The sequence below is a fragment of the Arachis hypogaea genome, chromosome 2, assembly GCF_003086295.3.
Source record: "Arachis hypogaea cultivar Tifrunner chromosome 2, arahy.Tifrunner.gnm2.J5K5, whole genome shotgun sequence".
Taxonomy (NCBI): domain Eukaryota; kingdom Viridiplantae; phylum Streptophyta; class Magnoliopsida; order Fabales; family Fabaceae; genus Arachis; species Arachis hypogaea.
Window position 1 is genome coordinate 28,235,713 of NC_092037.1, and position 17,379 is coordinate 28,253,091.

Consider the following 17,379-nt stretch of genomic DNA (forward strand, 5'->3'; position numbering starts at 1 on the left):
TATGTTTGAGGAATGATTGAGGTTGATTTGGGGATGAAACCACGTGATAGTGAGTATGATATTGATCATGTATAATAATGGTTGATTGGAAATAGTATTGTTGGAAATTGGGATGAGGAAGGATGTATAACATGTTGATGTGTTTGTAATTTAGCCATTTGTTTGAAATAGGTAAAAATGGTTATATGGCGGTTTTGTGAATTGTGGTAATGTGTCAATGTGTGAGTCGAGGAGGCTTGACGTTGAATTTGATACATTTCAATTGATTTCAAAAAAAAGGGATGAAATTGGCATGTTTTGATTGATTTTGAAAAGGGTTGGAAATGGTTTGTTTTGAAATGGCACTTTGTGGTTTTTATGAAAAATATGGTTTTTGGGCATACTTTGGTGAGACATAACTTGGACTACGGATCTCTGTTTTGCGCCAAATCTGTTTAGAAATGAAATGGGATCCGGGATGTCTATGCCGTTCGAAGAACGGATGAAAAATGATTTAAAATGAGGAAGTTATGTCCATTGGAAGATTGGGGTCTAAATCTGTGAATTATGCAGTTTTTAACTTAGAAAATTTTTAGTAGAATAACCCTTTGCGCGTGGGCGCACTTGGCGCGTACGCGCCGATCTTCCAGAAAACGCCATCCACGCGTGCGCGTGATGTGTGCGGGCGCGCCGATAGTGCTGCACCCAATGCCCAGCCATTTTCCAGAGAGTTGTGCCAGAACTGTGCCAGCTTTGTGCCTGGGGCACGAGAGTATCCACGCGTATGCGTGGTTGACGCGTGCGCATCGATTTGGCAAATTTTTAATCCACGCGTTAGCGTTCATGACGCTTGCGCGTCGATGAGTTTTTAAGGCCATCCACGCGTGCGCGTGGAGTACGCGTACGCGTGGCATTGTTTTCATGCCAAAGTTGATATTTGAGTTTTAAAAGCCAAACCTCATACTTCTAAGCCTCCGATCTCACCCCTTATGTATTAAATCATTATGATATGCCTAGCAATGAGAAAGGAGCTAGGGGATGTGGTAACTTGCGAGTGAAGCAAGGGGAAAAGTTATGATCAATGATGATCAACGATGAATATATGAGATATGGAGGATGACGGTGGGAGTACCGTGTATGCCATGAGCCGAAGGGCTATATTTATTGATAAATGGCTGGTTCTTGATTGGACCATGAGTCGGATGGCTGAGTTATTGCCGGGTCACGGCAAAGCCATTATTGATTATGGCTGAGTATAAATGCATATATGATTACTGAATGAATGTGTTGAATGGATAATAATGGAAGATGTTGAAATGTGATGTGTAACCCCGGGTAGTAGGCAGTGGCGTTGTCCACTTGCTCCGGGTGTGAGACGGAAAAGGATGTTTATGATAAATGAGTTTAATTATGGAGTTTTGAATGAATGTATTTGTGATACCTGGGTAGTAGTAAGGGTTGTGGTTCGTCCCATGATGAGCGGATAATTTGTATACTTTTTGGCATTGTTTTTAGTATGTTTTTAGTATGATATAGTTAGTTTTTAATATATTTTTATTAGTTTTTAGTTAAAATTCACTTTTCTGGACTTCACTATGAGTTTGTGTGTTTTTCTGTGATTTCAGGTATTTTCTGGCTGAAATTGAGGGACCTGAGCAAAAATCTGATTCAGAGACCAAAAAGGACTGCAGATGCTGTTGGATTCTGACCTCCCTGCACTCGAAGTGGATTTTCTGGAGCTACAGAAGCTCAATTGGCGGGCTCTCAACGGCGTTGGAAAGTAGACATCCTGGGCTTTCCAGCAATATATGATAGTCCATACTTTGCCCAGGATTTGATGGCCCAAACCGGCGTTCAAAGTCACCTCAAGAAATCCCAGCGTTAAACGCTGGAACTGGCACCCAAATGGGAGTTAAACGCCCAAACTGGCACCAAAGCTGGCGTTTAACTCCAAGAAGAGTCTCTACACGAAATTTGCTTCATTGCTCAGCCCAAGCACACACCAAGTGGGCCCGGAAGAGGATTTTTATGTCATTTACTCATTTCTGTACACCTTAGGCTACTAGTTTCTTATAAGTAGGACCTTTTGCTATTGTATTAGAAATCTTTGGATCTTTATATCTTTTGATCACTTTAGATCTCTAGATCATCTTTGGACATTGTGTTCTTAGATCATTGGGAGGCTGGCCATTCGGCCATGCCTAGACCTTATGCTTATGTATTTTCAACGGTGGAGCTTCTACACACCATAGATTAAGGTGTGGAGCTCTGCTGTACCTCGAGTATTAATGCAATTACTATTGTTCTTCCATTCAATTCCGCTTGTTCTTGTTCCAAGATATCACTTGTTCTTCAACTTGATGAAGGTGATGATTGACGCCCATCACCATTCTCACCCATGAACAAAATGACTGACAACCACTCTTGTTCTACAAGCATTTAAGGCTTAGTGAATATCTCTTGGATTCCTGATTGCACGATGCATGGTTGATTGCCTGACAACCGAGTGCTCGCCTGACAAACGAGCCAGCCATTCCGTGAGGTCAGAGTCTTCGTGGTATAGGCAAGAACTGATGGCAGCATTCAAGAGAATTCGGAAGGTCTAACCTTGTCTGTGGTATTCTGAGTAGGATTCAATGACTGAATGATTGTGACGTGCTTCAAACCTGTAACCTACTGGGCGTTAGTGACAGACGCAAAAGAATCATTGGATTCTATTCCGGTAGGGGAGGGAACCACACCGGTGATTGGCAGCACTGTGACAGAGTGTGTGCATTAGCTTTCACTGCGAGGATGGGAGGTAGCTGCTGACAACAGTGAACCCTACACGAGCTTGCCATGGAAAGGAGTAGGAAGGATTGGATGAAGGCAGTAGGAAAGCAGAGAGACGGAAGGGAAGGCATCTTCATGCGCTTATCTGAAGTTCTCACCAATGAATTACATAAGTATCTCTATCTTTACCTTTGTGTTATTTTCGTTCATCATCATTATCATTTGAGTTTGCCTGACTAAGATTTACAAGATGACCATAGCTTGCTTCAATACTAACAATCTCCGTGGGATCGACCCTTACTCACGTAAGGTTTATTACTTGGACGACCCAGTGCACTTGCTGGTTAGTTGTGCGAAGTTGTGTAATGCCATGGTATTGAGCTACCACGTTTTTGGAGCCATTACCGGGGATTATGAGAGTTGTGAAAAAGTATAGTTCACAATTTCGCCCACCATCCCACTTGCTCCAGGTTAATGTTTGAGATTTGATAACAATGAGGATTGACAATATGAATAGAGATTGAATGAATATATATATTTAAGATACCTGGGCAGTAGCAAGGGTTGTGGTTCGTCCCGCTTGCTCCGGATTAATGTTTAAGATACCTGGGCAGTAGCAAGGGTTGTGGTTCGTCCCGCTTGCTCCGGGTAATGCTTAAGATACCTGGGTAGTAGCAAGGGTTGTGGTTCGTCCCGCTTGCTCCGGGTTAATGCTTAAGATATCTGGGCAGTAGCAAGGGTTGTGGTTCGTCCCACTTGCTCCAGGTCAGAGATTGTGACGCCTGGGTAGTAGCCGCAGTAGTGGTTGTTTCACTGGCTCCAGGTTGAGCTGTTAAACACCCGCCTGGGTAGTAGCCGCAGTAGTGGTTGTTCCACTGGCTCTGGGCTGAGCGGGTAGTAGCAAGGGGGTTGTAGCTCAAACCTACTTGCTCCACAAGGGGTGTTTCTGTCCATGGTTAGCTACCAAGACGTGTCGGGTTGGCTATATAACCGACAGATGATATCATCAGCCATAGGGCAGGCATACATCATTTGCATATGTTTGAATTGTTTGGGTTTGCCTATTTGTTTTGGATTTCTATCTCATATATGCTATGTTACCTGATTATGTGCTACTTGCTCTACTTGTACCTTTTTGTGTATTACTTGTCTGTATTGCTTGTGTTTGAACAACTGAGAGATCCCTCATGATGGTGTCGGTGGATGTTGGGGGCTGTTCTTGATGAGATGAATTGATAATGCGATTGCATGATGATGATGATTTTTGAATGAGATAATTTGAGTCCCCTGGGTAGACGCAGTGATGTGATTTCACTAGCTCCAGACGAGGGTATGATGTATTGATATAGAGTTGCTGGGACAGAACAACTGGTGATGGTTTTGCTTATGATTCTGAGTCTGATTCGTTTAAGAATCAGCGAGTTGGGAAACATGTGTAACATGAACTAGATTTAGTATCCCCTTACGACAGATGCCTATTTATGGATTAGTGAGAATCTAGGCTGGATACTTGGTGAAAAGGAGTTAGGATGCTTAGTGAGTTTTTATTGCAGTGCATTGTATTTATTTGGCACTTTTACCGTACTGGGAACCCATGGGCCCGGGGTTCTCATTCCGTATATATCTCTTGTTTTTCAGATACAGGTCCAGGAGCTCAGAAGTGAGCTGTGGTTTGTCTGAGAGCCGGCGAAGATCTTTATTTTCTCTACTTTGTGTTTTGCTTAGAATCTCTCCACCTTTGTTTTGAAGATATTACATTGTGTGTTGAACTCTTTTGGAACTTGCCTATAGAGGCTCTTATGTTTCCTTTGGGAGAGATTAGGATGTACTGTTGTCAACTACTTTCATACTGTACCCTAGCCGGCCTAAACTTCGCGGGTCGCGACTAGTGGCTATTTACTTATGTTATATATATCTATCTGTTATCTATCTCTTAATCTCCTTTATGCCTTGTCCATATATCGCTTTCGGCTTCACGTTTTATCTTTTCGTTGTCGAATCGTGAGTGATACGTCTTCGCGATTTTATTTCTACTCTTTTCAGGCTCCTCGATTAATACTCCTTTCGAAATTACCTATGTTTATATATTAAAAATCCACCTGAGAGTCGTACCACCGTAATATCATTGACTTATGACTCGAGCATAAGGATTTGAATATTAGGGTGTTACATATTGTAATGGGAATAACTAACCATTATTGTTAACAATGAATAAATTTGTTCATTCTTCACACAACTGAGTATAAAAATATATGACGCCAAAAAGTTGGATTTTGGTGCGAAACTAAAATATTTTCCGCAGTCGGGAGTTGAACCCGGAAGTTCTCATCATTGAAATCGCCTGGGTGCTACTGCGGATGGTGAAATTGTTGATTTCTTTTCTCAAAACTTATATTATTATTATCTTAAATTTTGGTTGTTGTTTTGATAGACAAGTTCCAGAATTTGTTATATCATGATATTTTTCTCCAATAATAAAAATGAGTTTTTTATTGAACTTAAAATATTTTTCTTTAGTTTTATGTCTATATCAAATTAAATGTAAAAGTATATTAAACATTATTAGTGATACTAAACCTTATTTGATAATAATTTGTTAGAGTAAGGTCAAAATTAATATTGTAATGGGAATAACTAACCATTATTGTTAACAATGAATAAATTCGTCCGTTCTTCACAGAAGTGAGTATACAAATATAAGACGCCAGGAATTTGCATTTTGGTCCGAAACTACAAAATTTTCTGCAGCCGGGAGTTGAACCTGGAAATTCTCATCATTGAAATCGCCTGGGTGCTACTGCGATAGTGAAATTGCTGATTGCTTTTCTCGAAACTTATATTATTATTATCTTAAATTTTGGTTGATGTTTTGATAGACAAGTTCCAGTATTTGTTATATCATGATATTTTTCTTCAATTCTAAAAATGAGTATTTTATTGAAGTAAAATATTTTTCTTCAGTTTTATGTCTATATCAAATTAAATGTAAAAGTATATTAAACATTATTAGTGATACTAAACCTTATTTGAAAATAATTTGTTAGAGTAAGGTCAAAATTAATATTGTAATGGGAATAATTAACCATTATTGTTAACAATGAATAAATTCGTCTGTTCTTCACACAAGTGAGTATGAAAATATAAGACGGCAGGAAGTTAAATTTTGGTCCGAAACAAAAAAATTTTCCACAGCCGGGAGTTGAACCCGGAAGTTCTCATCATCGAAATTGCCTAGGTGCTACTGCGGATGGTGAAATTGCTAATTGCTTTTCTCGAAACTTATATTATTATTATCTTAGATTTTGGTTGATGTTTTGATAGACAAGTTCTAGAATTTGATATATCATGATATTTTTCACAATTTCTAAAAATGAGTATTTTATTGAAGTAAAATATTTTTCTTCAGTTTTATATATATATCAAATTAAATGTAAAAGTATATTAAACATTATTAGTGATACTAAACCTTATTAGATAATAATTTGTTAGAGTAAGGTCAAAATTAATATTGTAATGGTAATAACTAAGCATTATTGTTAACAATGAATAAATTCGTCCGTTCTTCACACAAGTGAGTATAAAAATATAAGACGCCAGGAAGTTGAATTTTGGTCCGAAACTAAAAAATTTTCCGCAGCCAGGAGTTGAACCCGGAAGTTCTCATCATTGAAATCTCCTGGGTGCTACTGTGGATGATGAAATTGCTGATTGCTTTTCTCGAAACTTATATTATTATTATCTTAAATTTTGGTTGTTGTTTTGATAGACAAGTTCCAGTATTTGTTATATCATGATATTTTTCTTCAAATCTAAAAATGAGTATTTTATTGAAGTAAAATATTTTTCTTCAGTATATTAAACATTATTAGCGATACTAAACCTTATTAGATAATAATTTGTTATAGTAAGGTCAAAATTAATATTGTAATGGGAATAACTAACCATTGTTGTTAACAATGAATAAATTTGTTCATTTTGCACACAACTGAGTATAGAAATATATGACGCCAAAAAGTTGGATTTTGGTGTGAAACTAAAATATTTTCCGCAGCCGGGAGTTGAACCCGGAATTTCTCATCATTGAAATCGCCTGGGTGCTACTGCGGAAGGGGAAATTGTTGATTTCTTTTCTCGAAACTTATATTATTATTATCTTAAATTTTGGATGTTGTTTTGATAGACAGGTTCCAGAATTTGTTATATCATGATATTTTTCTCCGATAATAAAAATGAGTATTTTATTGAAGTTAAATATTTTTCTTCAGTTTTATGTCTATATCAATTAAATGTAAAAGTATATTAAACATTATTAGAGATACTAAACCTTATTTGATGATAATTTGTTAGAGTAAGGTCAAAATTAATATTGTAAAGGGAATAACTAACCATTTTTGTTAACAATGAATAAATTCGTCCGTTCTTCACACAAGTGAGTATAAAAATATAAGACGGCAAGATGTTGGATTTTGGTCCGAAACAAAAAATTTTCCGCAGCCGGGAGTTGAACCCGGAAGTTCTCATCATCGAAATCGCCTGGGTGCTACTGCGGATGGTGAAATTGCTAATTGCTTTTCTTGAAACTTATATTATTATTATCTTAAATTTTGGTTGATGTTTTGATAGACAAGTTCTAGAATTTGTTATATCATGATATTTTTCACAATTTCTAAAATGAGTATTTTATTGAAGTAAAATATTTTTCTTCAGTTTTATGTATATATCAAATTAAATGTAAAAGTATATTAAACATTATTACTGATAGTAAACCTTATTAGATAATAATTTGTTAGAGTAAGGTCAAAATTAATATTGTAATGGGAATAACTAACCATTATTGTTAACAATGACTAAATTCGTCCGTTCTTCACACAAGTGAGTATAAAAATATAAGACGCCAGGAAGTTGCATTTTGGTCTAAAACTAAAAAATTTTCCACAGCCGGGAGTTGAACCCGGAAGTTCTCATCATTGAAATCGCCTGGGTGCTACTATGGATGGTGAAATTGCTGATTGCTTTTCTCGAAACTTATATTATTATTATCTTAAATTTTGGTTGATGTTTTGATAGACAAGTTCCAGTATTTGTTATATCATGATATTTTTCTTCAATTCTAAAAATGAGTATTTTATTGAAGTAAAATATTTTTCTTCAGTTTTATGTATATATCAAATTAAATGAAAAGTATATTAAACATTATTAGCGATACTAAACCTTATTAGATAATAATTTGTTATAGTAAGGTCAAAATTAATATTGTAATGGGAATAACTAACCATTATTGTTAACAATGAATAAATTTGTTCATTCTTCACACAACTGAGTATAAAAATATATGACGCCAAAAAGTTGGATTTTGGTGCGAAACTAAAATATTTTCCGCAGTCGGGAGGAACCCGGAAGTTCTCATCATTGAAATCGCCTGGGTGCTACTGCGGATGGTGAAATTGTTGATTTCTTTCTCAAAACTTATATTATTTTATCTTAAATTTTGGTTGTTGTTTTGATAGACAAGTTCCAGTATTTGTTATATCATGATATTTTTCTTCAAATTAAAAATGAGTATTTTATTGAAGTAAAATATTTTTCTTCAATATATATTAAACTTATTAGCGATACTAAACCTTATTAGATAATAATTTGTTATAGTAAGGTCAAAATTAATATTGTAATGGGAATAACTAACCATTATTGTTAACAATGAATAAATTCGTTCATTCTTCACACAACTGAGTATAAAATATATGACGCCAAAAAGTTGGATTTTGGTGCGAAACTAAAATATTTTCCGCAGCCGGGAGTTGAACCCGGAAGTTCTCATCATTGAAATCGCCTGGGTGCTACTGCGGATGGTGAAATTGTTGATTTCTTTTCTCGAAACTTATATATTATTATCTTAAATTTTGGTTGTTGTTTTGATAGACAAGTTCCAGAATTTGTTATATCATGATATTTTTCTCCAATTAAAATGAGTATTTTATTGAAGTTAAATATTTTTCTTCAGTTTTATGTCTATATCAAATTAAATGTAAAAGTATATTAAACATTATTAGGATACTAAACCTTATTTGATATAATTTGTTAGAGTAAGGTCAAAATTAATATTGTAAGGGAATAACAACCATTATTGTTAACAATGAATAAATTCGTCCGTTCTTCACACAAGTGAGTATAAAAATATAAGACGCAGGAAGTTGGATTTTGGTCCGAAACAAAAAATTTTCCGCAGCCGGGAGTTGAACCCGGAAGTTCTCATCATTGAAATCCCTGGGTGCTACTGCGGATGGTGAAATTGCTAATTGCTTTTCTCGAAACTTATATTATTATTATCTTAAATTTTGGTTGATGTTTTGATAGACAAGTTCTAGAATTTGTTATATCATGATATTTTTCACAATTTCTAAAAATGAGTATTTTATTGAAGTAAAATATTTTTCTTCAGTTTTATGTATATATCAAATTAAATGTAAAAGTATATTAAACATTATTAGTGATACTAAACCTTATTGATAATAATTTGTTAGAGTAAGGTCAAAATTAATATTGTAATGGGAATAACTAACCATTATTGTTAACAATGAATAAATTCGTCCGTTCTTCACACAAGTGAGTATAAAAATATAAGACGCCAGGAAGTTGATTTTGGTCCAAACTAAAAAATTTTCCCAGCCGGGGTTAACCCGGAAGTTCTCATCATTGAAATCGCCTGGGTGCTACTGCGGATGGTGAAATTGCTGATTGCTTTTCTCGAAACTTATATTATTATTATCTTAAATTTTGGTTGATGTTTTGATAGACAAGTTCCAGTATTTGTTATATCATGATATTTTTCTTCAATTCTAAAAATGAGTATTTTATTGAAGTAAAATATTTTTCTTCAGTTTTATGTATATATCAAATTAAATGAAAAGTATATTAAACATTATTAGCGATACTAAACCTTATTAGATAATAATTTGTTATAGTAAGGTCAAAATTAATATTGTAATGGGAATAACTAACCATTATTGTTAACAATGAATAAATTCGTTCATTCTTCACACAACTGAGTATAAAAATATATGACGCCAAAAAGTTGGATTTTGGTGCGAAACTAAAATATTTTCCGCAGCCGGGAGTTGAACCCGGAAGTTCTCATCATTGAAATCGCCTGGGTGCTACTGCGGATGGTGAAATTGTTGATTTCTTTTCTCGAAACTTATATTATTATTATCTTAAATTTTGGTTGTTGTTTTGATAGACAAGTTCCAGAATTTGTTATATCATGATATTTTTCTCCAATTCTAAAAATGAGTATTTTATTGAAGTTAAATATTTTTCTTCAGTTTTATGTCTATATCAAATTAAATGTAAAAGTATATTAAACATTATTAGTGATACTAAACCTTATTTGATAATAATTTGTTAGAGTAAGGTCAAAATTAATATTGTAATGGGAATAACTAACCATTATTGTTAACAATGAATAAATTCGTCCGTTCTTCACACAAGTGAGTATAAAAATATAAGACGCCAGGAAGTTGGATTTTGGTCCGAAACTAAAAATTTTCCGCAGCCGGGAGTTGAACCCGGAAGTTCTCATCATTGAAATCGCCTGGGTGCTACTGCGATGGTGAAATTGCTGATTGCTTTTCTCGAAACTTATATTATTATTATCTTAAATTTTGGTTGATGTTTTGATAGACAAGTTCCAGTATTTGTTATATCATGATATTTTTCTTCAATTCTAAAAATGAGTATTTTATTGAAGTAAAATATTTTTCTTCAGTTTTATGTATATATCAATTAATGAAAAGTATATTAAACATTATTAGCGATACTAAACCTTATTAGATAATAATTTGTTATAGTAAGGTCAAAATTAATATTGTAATGGGAATAACTAACCATTATTGTTAACAATGAATAAATTCGTCGTTCTTCACACAAGTGAGTATAAAAATATAAGACGCCAGGAAGTTGATTTTGGTCCGAAACTAAAAATTTTCCGCAGCCGGGAGTTGAACCCGGAAGTTCTCATCATTGAAATCGCCTGGGTGCTACTGCGATGGTGAAATTGCTGATTGCTTTTCTCGAAACTTATATTATTATTATCTTAAATTTTGGTTGATGTTTTGATAGACAAGTTCCAGTATTTGTTATATCATGATATTTTTCTTCAATTCTAAAAATGAGTATTTTATTGAAGTAAAATATTTTTCTTCAGTTTTATGTTATATCAAATTAAATGTAAAAGTATATTAAACATTATTAGTGATACTAAACCTTATTGATAATAATTTGTTAGAGTAAGGTCAAAATTAATATTGTAATGGGAATAACTAACCATTATTGTTAACAATGAATAAATTCGTCCGTTCTTCACACAAGTGAGTATAAAAATATAAGACGCAGGAAGTTGGATTTTGGTCCGAAACTAAAAAATTTTCCGCAGCCGGGAGTTGAACCGGAAGTTCTCATCATTGAAATCGCCTGGGTGCTACTGCGGATGGTGAAATTGCTGATTGCTTTTCTCGAAACTTATATTATTATTATCTTAAATTTTGGTTGATGTTTTGATAGACAAGTTCCAGAATTTGTTATATCATGATATTTTTCTCAATTCTAAAAATGAGTATTTTATTGAAGTAAAATATTTTTCTTCAGTTTTATGTATATATCAAATTAAATGTAAAAGTATATTAAACATTATTAGTGATACTAAACCTTATTAGATAATAATTTGTTAGAGTAAGGTCAAAATTAATATTGTAATGGGAATAACTAACCATTATTGTTAACAATGAATAAATTCGTCCGTTCTTCACACAAGTGAGTATAAAAATATAAGACGCCAGGAAGTTGATTTTGGTCCGAAACTAAAAATTTTCCGCAGCCGGGAGTTGAACCCGGAAGTTCTCATCATTGAAATCGCCTGGGTGCTACTGCGGATGGTGAAATTGCTGATTGCTTTTCTCGAAACTTATATTATTATTATCTTAAATTTTGGTTGATGTTTTGATAGACAAGTTCCAGAATTTGTTATATCATGATATTTTTCTCAATTCTAAAAATGAGTATTTTATTGAAGTAAAATATTTTTCTTCAGTTTTATGTATATATCAAATTAAATGAAAAGTATATTAAACATTATTAGTGATACTAAACCTTATTAGATAATAATTTGTTAAGTAAGGTCAAAATTAATATTGTAATGGAATAACTAACCATTATTGTTAACAATGAATAAATTCGTTCATTCTTCACACAATGAGTATAAAAATATATGACGCCAAAAGTTGGATTTTGGTGCGAAACTAAAAATTTTCCGCAGCCGGGAGTTGAACCCGGAAGTTCTCATCATTGAAATCGCCTGGGTGCTACTGCGGATGGTGAAATTGTTGATTCTTTTCTCGAAACTTATATTATTATTATCTTAAATTTTGGTTGATGTTTTGATAGACAAGTTCAGAATTTGTTATATCATGATATTTTTCTCAATTCTAAAAATGAGTATTTTATTGAAGTAAAATATTTTTCTTCAGTTTTATGTATATATCAAATTAAATGTAAAAGTATATTAAACATTATTAGTGATACTAAACCTTATTAGATAATAATTTGTTAGAGTAAGGTCAAAATTAATATTGTAATGGGAATAACTAACCATTATTGTTAACAATGAATAAATTCGTCGTTCTTCACACAAGTGAGTATAAAAATATAAGACGCCAGAAGTTGGATTTTGGTCCGAAACTAAAAATTTTCCGCAGCCGGGAGTTGAACCCGAAGTTCTCATCATTGAAATCGCCTGGGTGCTACTGCGGATGGTGAAATTGCTGATTGCTTTTCTCGAAACTTATATTATTATTATCTTAAATTTTGGTTGATGTTTTGATAGACAAGTTCCAGATTTGTTATATCATGATATTTTTCTCAATTCTAAAAATGAGTATTTTATTGAAGTAAATATTTTTCTTCAGTTTTATGTCTATATCAAATTAAATGTAAAAGTATATTAAACATTATTAGTGATACTAAACCTTATTTGATAATAATTTGTTAGAGTAAGGTCAAAATTAATATTGTAATGGGAATAACTAACCATTATTGTTAACAATGAATAAATTCGTCCTTCTTCACACAAGTGAGTATAAAAATATAAGACGCCAGGAAGTTGGATTTTGGTCCGAAACTAAAAAATTTTCCGCAGCCGGGAGTTGAACCCGGAAGTTCTCATCATTGAAATCGCCTGGGTGCTACTGCGGATGGTGAAATTGCTGATTGCTTTTCTCGAAACTTATATTATTATTATCTTAAATTTTGGTTGATGTTTTGATAGACAAGTTCAGAATTTGTTATATCATGATATTTTTCTCAATTCTAAAAATGAGTATTTTATTGAAGTAAAATATTTTTCTTCAGTTTTATGTATATATCAAATTAAATGTAAAAGTATATTAAACATTATTAGTGATACTAAACCTTATTAGATAATAATTTGTTAGAGTAAGGTCAAAATTAATATTGTAATGGGAATAACTAACCATTATTGTTAACAATGAATAAATTCGTCCGTTCTTCACACAAGTGAGTATAAAAATATAAGACGCCAGAAGTTGATTTTGGTCCGAAACTAAAAATTTCCGCAGCCGGGAGTTGAACCCGGAAGTTCTCATCATTGAAATCGCCTGGGTGCTACTGCGGATGGTGAAATTGCTGATTGCTTTTCTCGAAACTTATATTATTATTATCTTAAATTTTGGTTGATGTTTTGATAGACAAGTTCCAGAATTTGTTATATCATGATATTTTTCTCAATTCTAAAAATGAGTATTTTATTGAAGTAAAATATTTTTCTTCAGTTTTATGTATATATCAAATTAAATGTAAAAGTATATTAAACATTATTAGCGATACTAAACCTTATTAGATAATAATTTGTTATAGTAAGGTCAAAATTAATATTGTAATGGGAATAACTAACCATTATTGTTAACAATGAATAAATTCGTCTTCTTCACACAATGAGTATAAAAATATAAGACGCCAAAAGTTGGATTTTGGTGCGAAACTAAAAATTTTCCGCAGCCGGGAGTTGAACCCGGAAGTTCTCATCATTGAAATCGCCTGGGTGCTACTGCGGATGGTGAAATTGCTGATTCTTTTCTCGAAACTTATATTATTATTATCTTAAATTTTGGTTGTTGTTTTGATAGACAAGTTCCAGAATTTGTTATATCATGATATTTTTCTCAATTCTAAAAATGAGTATTTTATTGAAGTAAAATATTTTTCTTCAGTTTTATGTATATATCAAATTAAATGTAAAAGTATATTAAACATTATTAGTGATACTAAACCTTATTAGATAATAATTTGTTAGAGTAAGGTCAAAATTAATATTGTAATGGGAATAACTAACCATTATTGTTAACAATGAATAAATTCGTCCGTTCTTCACACAAGTGAGTATAAAAATATAAGACGCCAAGAAGTTGGATTTTGGTCCGAAACTAAAAATTTTCCGCAGCCGGAGTTGAACCCGGAAGTTCTCATCATTGAAATCGCCTGGGTGCTACTGCGGATGGTGAAATTGCTGATTGCTTTTCTCGAAACTTATATTATTATTATCTTAAATTTTGGTTGATGTTTTGATAGACAAGTTCAGAATTTGTTATATCATGATATTTTTCTCAATTCTAAAAATGAGTATTTTATTGAAGTAAAATATTTTTCTTCAGTTTTATGTATATATCAAATTAAATGTAAAAGTATATTAAACATTATTAGTGATACTAAACCTTATTAGATAATAATTTGTTAGAGTAAGGTCAAAATTAATATTGTAATGGGAATAACTAACCATTATTGTTAACAATGAATAAATTCGTCCTTCTTCACACAAGTGAGTATAAAAATATAAGACGCCAGGAAGTTGGATTTTGGTCCGAAACTAAAAAATTTTCCGCAGCCGGGAGTTGAACCCGGAAGTTCTCATCATTGAAATCGCCTGGGTGCTACTGCGGATGGTGAAATTGCTGATTGCTTTTCTCGAAACTTATATTATTATTATCTTAAATTTTGGTTGATGTTTTGATAGACAAGTTCCAGAATTTGTTATATCATGATATTTTTCTCAATTCTAAAAATGAGTATTTTATTGAAGTAAAATATTTTTCTTCAGTTTTATGTATATATCAAATTAAATGTAAAAGTATATTAAACATTATTAGTGATACTAAACCTTATTTGATAATAATTTGTTAGAGTAAGGTCAAAATTAATATTGTAATGGGAATAACTAACCATTATTGTTAACAATGAATAAATTCGTCCTTCTTCACACAAGTGAGTATAAAAATATAAGACGCCAAAAGTTGGATTTTGGTCCGAAACTAAAAATTTTCCGCAGCCGGGAGTTGAACCCGGAAGTTCTCATCATTGAAATCGCCTGGGTGCTACTGCGGATGGTGAAATTGCTGATTGCTTTTCTCGAAACTTATATTATTATTACTTAAATTTTGGTTGATGTTTTGATAGACAAGTTCAGAATTTGTTATATCATGATATTTTTCTCAATTCTAAAAATGAGTATTTTATTGAAGTAAAATATTTTTCTTCAGTTTTATGTATATATCAAATTAAATGTAAAAGTATATTAAACATTATTAGTGATACTAAACCTTATTTGATAATAATTTGTTAGAGTAAGGTCAAAATTAATATTGTAATGGGAATAACTAACCATTATTGTTAACAATGAATAAATTCGTCCGTTCTTCACACAAGTGAGTATAAAAATATAAGACGCCAGGAAGTTGGATTTTGGTCCGAAACTAAAAATTTTCCGCAGCCGGGAGTTGAACCCGGAAGTTCTCATCATTGAAATCGCCTGGGTGCTACTGCGGATGGTGAAATTGCTGATTGCTTTTCTCGAAACTTATATTATTATTATCTTAAATTTTGGTTGATGTTTTGATAGACAAGTTCCAGAATTTGTTATATCATGATATTTTTCTCAATTCTAAAAATGAGTATTTTATTGAAGTAAAATATTTTTCTTCAGTTTTATGTATATATCAAATTAAATGTAAAAGTATATTAAACATTATTAGTGATACTAAACCTTATTGATAATAATTTGTTAGAGTAAGGTCAAAATTAATATTGTAATGGGAATAACTAACCATTATTGTTAACAATGAATAAATTCGTTCATTCTTCACACAATGAGTATAAAAATATAAGACGCCAAAAGTTGGATTTTGGTCCGAAACTAAAATATTTTCCGCAGCCGGGAGTTGAACCCGGAAGTTCTCATCATTGAAATCGCCTGGGTGCTACTGCGGATGGTGAAATTGCTGATTTCTTTTCTCGAAACTTATATTATTATTATCTTAAATTTTGGTTGTTGTTTTGATAGACAAGTTCCAGAATTTGTTATATCATGATATTTTTCTCCAATTCTAAAAATGAGTATTTTATTGAAGTAAATATTTTTCTTCAGTTTTATGTATATATCAAATTAAATGTAAAAGTATATTAAACATTATTAGTGATACTAAACCTTATTTGATAATAATTTGTTAGAGTAAGGTCAAAATTAATATTGTAATGGGAATAACTAACCATTATTGTTAACAATGAATAAATTCGTCCGTTCTTCACACAAGTGAGTATAAAAATATAAGACGCCAGGAAGTTGGATTTTGGTCCGAAACTAAAAATTTTCCGCAGCCGGGAGTTGAACCCGGAAGTTCTCATCATTGAAATCGCCTGGGTGCTACTGCGGATGGTGAAATTGCTGATTGCTTTTCTCGAAACTTATATTATTATTATCTTAAATTTTGGTTGATGTTTTGATAGACAAGTTCCAGAATTTGTTATATCATGATATTTTTCTCAATTCTAAAAATGAGTATTTTATTGAAGTAAAATATTTTTCTTCAGTTTTATGTATATATCAAATTAAATGTAAAAGTATATTAAACATTATTAGTGATACTAAACCTTATTGATAATAATTTGTTAGAGTAAGGTCAAAATTAATATTGTAATGGGAATAACTAACCATTATTGTTAACAATGAATAAATTCGTCGTTCTTCACACAAGTGAGTATAAAAATATAAGACGCCAGAAGTTGGATTTTGGTCCGAAACTAAAAATTTTCCGCAGCCGGGAGTTGAACCCGGAAGTTCTCATCATTGAAATCGCCTGGGTGCTACTGCGGATGGTGAAATTGCTGATTCTTTTCTCGAAACTTATATTATTATTATCTTAAATTTTGGTTGTGTTTTGATAGACAAGTTCCAGAATTTGTTATATCATGATATTTTTCTCAATTCTAAAAATGAGTATTTTATTGAAGTAAAATATTTTTCTTCAGTTTTATGTATATATCAAATTAAATGTAAAAGTATATTAAACATTATTAGTGATACTAAACCTTATTGATAATAATTTGTTAGAGTAAGGTCAAAATTAATATTGTAATGGGAATAACTAACCATTATTGTTAACAATGAATAAATTCGTCCTTCTTCACACAAGTGAGTATAAAAATATAAGACGCCAGGAAGTTGGATTTTGGTCCGAAACTAAAAATTTTCCGCAGCCGGGAGTTGAACCCGGAAGTTCTCATCATTGA